Source organism: Lacerta agilis, chromosome Z (genome assembly GCF_009819535.1).
Source record: "Lacerta agilis isolate rLacAgi1 chromosome Z, rLacAgi1.pri, whole genome shotgun sequence".
NCBI lineage: Eukaryota > Metazoa > Chordata > Lepidosauria > Squamata > Lacertidae > Lacerta > Lacerta agilis.
In genome coordinates, this window is record NC_046331.1 from 19639592 (window position 1) to 19645689 (window position 6098).

General features: G+C 45.3%; 1 long non-coding RNA gene across 1 annotated transcript; it reads left to right on the forward strand.

Moving 5' to 3' along the window:
- Positions 1–467: 467 nt before the first annotated feature.
- LOC117040041 lies at positions 468–1144 on the forward strand. The gene is made up of 3 exons (XR_004425815.1): positions 468–583; positions 816–850; positions 1036–1144. It is a non-coding gene; the product is annotated as an uncharacterized LOC117040041 (long non-coding RNA).
- Positions 1145–6098: the final 4954 nt, after the last annotated feature.

A 6098-nucleotide genomic window follows, 5' to 3' on the forward strand; every position in this document is an offset into this window, starting at 1 on the left:
GGAGCAATGCAGGATTCAAATGGATTACACTAGGCTAATATAATAATAATAATAATTTATAATTTATACCCCACCCATCTGGCTGGGTTTCGTTCTGTGCAGCTTACAAGTTTTATACTAGCTTTTTACCTTCTGCAGAGGCTTCTTGAACTTTTGCGCACATATTTCCAGTTTTGATAAGGCACTTGGAGACCTTGGCATTGTGATTAAAGGGCAGCACTGCTGCCATTCCGTCTAAACAAAAAGAGGCAGCGCAACTTGTTTTGGATAACCAACAGTGGAAGCACGCCAAAGTTCCCTGAGTGAGAAACTGTTGATACGGAAGGGGTCAATGATGCTGATTCCACCCCCGCCCCAGATGGGTTATGGTCGTTCATAGGCTACATTTGTCTAGGTCCACCCACATGGATAGTGAAATTGGTTGGAAGTTTCAGTAGAAAGGTCCAACCCCCTGGTCCTATCACTGATGTAGGTAGTCCTTGATCTACTTTTTGCAGTGTATACTTCAGTTTCTCCTGGTTTGCTCATATGTGCTTCACTATGTGTAAAATTCCTCAGGATCTGGATGATTGCATTGAGATTGGTAACTATGATTTTTTGTTTATTGACCTGATATGCTAGGGGCTGGGTGTAGTGGGGGGGGGGAGAGATAAGAGTTGTATTATTTACTTTGATTAATTGCTTTGGCAATGCTACTTTGTAGTATTGTAGAGTTGGAAGGGACCCCAAAGGTCATTTAGTGCAACCCCTTGCAATGCTTGTCCATGTGAGAAATGCAACAGATGGATGAAGCTTTTTTCCTCTTTCCATTGCAGAAATTCAGGGGGAGCAAGCTGACCCAACTCTGGAGGTTAGTATCTGTGGGAGCAGGAGTGAAGACCAGGTACAAGGCCCCTTGGCACAGAAGGTTCCCTTGCCTCCACTTCCCTCATCTCAGGAAAATGCCAATTTTAGGTTTTTGTCCCCTGGCTTTCACAGTTCTGTAGTCTAGGAAAGTCATTTGCTGACTGAAAGCCTGACTTTTTCCACATTCAGGATCTTTCTGAGGATGATCTTTTCCTCTTCTGTGTGGGCTTCACCTGTGAACAAGCCTATAATGAGGGTGTGGATAGAGTGGAGTATAATAAAGATATTGCGTCCATGGTCATAATGGTGAGTGAAGTTCAGGATGAGAAATCCAGTGGGAAGGTGGACAGAAGGGTTGGGGTGGGGTTTGGTAAACACTGTGCATGGGAAGTTTGTGGGTCTGGCAAAGAAGAAGAATTTGCAGACATTTGGGACAGGCATTCCAACTGCAACTGAAGTCAACCCTTGAGTGTGGGGCTTGAGCAGCCCCCTGAATTCCATGGGGAACTGACTTTGCTCTTCTGCTCTTCTCAGGACATCATGGAAAAATGGACCCAGTTTCCGAATCCCGCCAGAATACTGAAGAGGGGAATGGAAGATATTGTCTGCCTCACGTATGTCATTGGCACTGTTTGTTTGTGTATTCATGGTAACTGAATATTAGAAGTGGTGAGTGTGTGTGTGTGAGAGAGAGAGAGAGAGAGAGAGAGAGAGAGAGAGAGAGAGATACTTGAGGAAAGGGCAGCCAGTGGTTGGCAATTTGGCAGTATGGGGCAATGGAAGTTTCTTTTTTTGAAAAAGAAATAAGTCTTGATTGATGACGTTTATGCTTCCAGGTATATTGCCCCCCCCCCCAAATCTCATCCTTTCCTTGAAGGAATCTGGAACTTGATGGGTCAGTAGGGAGCTGTCTGGCATGGAGGGGGCTATTTACTCAGTGGGTCATGGAGGCTTTGAATGTATAGACTCCAAAGGTCTCAAATTGTGGGGCTCTGTCTCAAGAGCTCTGATCCAATGGGGTCAGTCTGTGGGTCAGGCATGGTCCTGATTCTGGAACCTGGCTTTGTGTCTGCTCCCTCTGGCCCCAGTGCTAGTGGCCTAGGGGGAGCTAGCTGCCCCCCCCCGACTTAGTTTGAGACACCGCCCAGACTTCTGCTGGGCGGTGGTGGAGGGAGGCAACATTTTAGAAGAAAAAGATATAAGAAGGGCATGAGAGGGGCTTAAGGCTGCCAACACCCCTGGAAACCACGCACAGGTCTTTGGAAAACTCAGCATGTTATTTCTTGCTTCATCATGACAGCTTCATGAAACCTCCATTTATGCAAAGTAGGAAATCGGCCATCATCCATGGGATGCTTTATCCGATTGCTCACACTTATGGACTGAATAATGTTGACAAGGAGGTAAAGTCTTTGTAGCTTTGATGGTTACTCTTGAGTTTTAACTTCTATTGGTTCAATTTATCTCCTGAAAAATTTGCACATCTTTTCATTTCTTACTAATTTTTCAAAGAGACCATAAGCTTAGATACAGTGGTACCTCTGGTTACGTACTTAATTTATTCTGGAGGTCTGTTCTTAACCTGAAACCGTTCTCTGCCCCGGGTTCCATAGTGGAGGGGGTGACAAATTATCAAGGAACAATATTTTTTTTGGGGGGGGGGAATTGAATTTCCCCCCCAATTTTATTTTTTTTGAAATTTTTGTTTTGAAAATGCTTGCTCCAAAAGTCTTATCTTACTATAATAGGGATAATATAGCTATATATGAAATTTCATGCATATTGGTTAATATCTTGACCCTCATCCACCAAAATAGCTGTTCACTTGGCTGTTTTCCTATGTTGCGAAGGCTGAAATTTCAGTTCAGGGAGCACTTACTGTTCCCAACCCTCACCCTGTGGAAAGCGATCTAATTAGACTTTAATTTGATTTTTAGATGTTTTTAGGAGGTAATTTAATTATTGTTTGATTTTATACCAATGTTATGTATCTAATGTTAGCCACCCTGAGCCCGACTTTGGCCGGGGAGGGTGGGATATAAATAAAAGTTTTTTATTATTATTACTTATTATTATTCCTTTGTAAGAAAATACGAAATAACGTAAAACCATTTTTGCGGGGGGGGGGGTCAATGGGGGGGTTGACAAGAAATTTTCCACGCCGGGTACCACCTGACCTTCCTATGCCTCTTGGGGGGGGGGGTTGACAAAAAATTTTTTGCCCCCGGGTACCAATTTACCTTGCTACGCCCCTGAGCTAATGGGACCTCCCGCTGCCGCTGCACTGCCAGAACACAATTTCTGTTCTTATCCTGAAGCAAAGTTATTAACCTGAAGCGTTATTTCTGGGTTAGAGGAGTCTGTAACCTGAAGCGTCTGTAACCTGAAGCATCTGTAACCTGAGGTACCACTGTACACAGATAATGCTTTTGGTTCCAGTGGTTTCCAGTTATTACACACAAGGATTTTTTTAAACGTCATCTCCATTCAGAAAGTGAATTTTGCCTCATTATTTGTCCATGAGTGAAAACTTAGTCTCATTTGAAGCTGGCCTTTGTCTCTATTCTGCCAGTGTGGTGTAGTGGTTAAGAGCGGTAGACTCGTAATCTGGGGAACCGGGTTCGCGTCCCCGCTCTTCCACATGCAGCTGCTGGGTGACCTTGGGCTAGTCACACTTCTTTGAAGTCTCTCAGCCCCACTCAACTCACAGAGTGTTTGTTGTGGGGGAGGAAGGGAAAGGAGAATGTTAGCCGCTTTGAGACTCCTTCGGGTAGTGAAAAGCGGGATATCAAATCCAAACTCTTCTTCTTCTTCTTCTTCTTCAGTTTGCTTCAGTATCACACTCCCTCTTATCCAGTGCTAAAAATCTGCTAACTATTTCCCCTCCCCCATGTCTTTTCACATCATCTCCTCCCATGAATCTGTGAATCCACCTCTGTGAAAATGGTTTACACCATCAGGCCCTCAAGCAGCTGTTTCATGCAACTGTGAGGCGCCTGCTGACTGAGGACCCAACCATTGAGTGCCTAAAAACCCTCTTGGAAGTAAGTGTGTTGGTGGGACGAGGGTATTGATTCATTTCAGCAGAGCCTGTTGACATAAAAGCTTGATCAGGCAGCATCACAAACTTAGAGCATGGGTGTCTCCTGACATGCTGGGGAAGGGCAGGCCACTTAGAGAAGGGGCCACCCTTGTCAAGGCCCTTTCTTCAGTCTCCACCTGGGTACAGCATCCACATGGGGGCCCCAAAGCAAATTTGGGGCTTGGTGACTTGGGAGGAAGCCTTTTTGTGCTGTCTGGAACATTGAGCAAAGGATCTCCCTCAGATACTGGGGGAGAGTTCCCAGTTTGCCTCTCTAGCTCAAACCAGCCCCCTGATACTAATGTGCTTTTTCCTCCCACAGACGCTGAGCATTTATTTCAATGAAGACAATATTCAGGAAAGAGCGTTGGCTACCAGCAGCATCCGTGAATTGCTGGCATACGCCTTAAAATACAGCAACCTGACTGTAAGTATCTGCTTTATGGCCCAGAGAGGTTACTCAAATCAGCTTACAAAACACTATCTCAGTGAAAGAGACATCCAAGCCTGTTCTCAGGCAGAGAAGTAACATGGTCTCCCAGTGTGTCCAGGATTATTCAGGTGGTAGTTTTTTGCGCACTTCTTTGATGCTCCCCTTTGGCCTCCACCTACTAGACAGCAGAGTCCAAAGAGGTCCTTGGAGGCAAGGAAGTGGGGTTCAGCAGCTGCTTTGGGGTTTAAAAAGGACCTGATTCAGGCTTTTCTTGATTCTACAGGCTGGGGTCATAAATATGATTCTCCCCCAGGAGCTCTCTGCACTGTTCCAAAACTTCAGTCAAGGCAAGTTCTCCATTCTGCAAGCACAGAACAAACCCACAGGGCTCACTCTCCACACCAAAGCCATCCTTGGCAGCCTAACTGGGGTCTGAGGAGGGCTCACTTCTTTGCTGTAACACACCTGCCTCAGGTTGAAATCCCAGCCCTGCATCGAAGCCCCCAAGCCAGGTGGAGAGTGAACAACTGTTCCCAGATGCTATGGGGATGCTGATTCCAGGTGGTGGAGGCCGGTGACTCCCAATGGTCTGTCAATGGAGGTGGTGGTGTTGGGGGTGGGTAGCAGCTCCACTGGGCTTTGCCAGGGCATGGGGGGGCATTAGCTGCCTAAGGATGCCCGGTGATGAGTCTGGACCTGGTTGTAAGGAAGACTCACTTCACTTTTTTTTCTCTTCCATCCAGCGGACATCCAGCCTGAAGTTGTGGATGTGTTCCCAGTACTGTATTACGAAGAATGAATCCTCTTCATAAACCAGATTGGTGTGTGTGGAAAGGAGGGATCATTGTCTGGTGTTATCTGATGGATTTTCCCATTTTAAATAAAAAGCCAATTTTGTTCTGAGCTTACATTTGTCTTTGTGATTTCTGTTCCATCATTTTACTTGCACCCCTGTGCTGTGGCTTAGAGCAGTGTTTTTCAACCACTGTTCCGCGGCACACTAGTGTGCCGCGAGATGTTGCCTGGTGTGCCGTGGGAAAAATTCCAGCCAGAATATCAGCTTTGTGTTCAGCCAAACACGCCCTGGTTGCGCACTGAATAAAGTATTTTATAATTTTTCATATTTCTGTTTACTTACTATTTCATAATAAAGTAATTATAAAATACTTTCTTTGTGTTTATTTGATTCCTATTCAAGAGAATTACTTTATATATAGTCAATATAGGCACAGAGTTAAATTTGTTAACATTTTCTAATGGTGGTGTGCCTCGTGATTTTTTTCATGAAACAAGTGTGCCTTTGCCCAAAAAAGGTTGAAAAACACTGGCTTAGAGGTTTCTTTCTGGGGTGCGGGAAGGAAAGAGACACTGCTGGCAACTTCTGAGGGCGATTTAGATCAAGTAAAAGGTTTGGGAGGGACGGGTTAAACCCCCCTACTACCACTGAAGCTGCTTCCCGATATATATATACACACACACACACACACACACACACACACACACACACACGATGATCTGGATGCTCATATATATATATAATGGAGCATCCAGATCATCATGTGTGCCTACTTGAAGAAGAGATTGTCTTTCCCAGGCTTCCTCAACCTCGGCCCTCCAGATGTTTTTGGCCTACAACTCCCATGATCCCTAGCTAGCAGGACCAGTGGTCAGTGATGGTGGGAAATGTAGTCTCCGTGTGAGCAGCAGAACACTGTTCCACAGTGATGCCACCTGGAC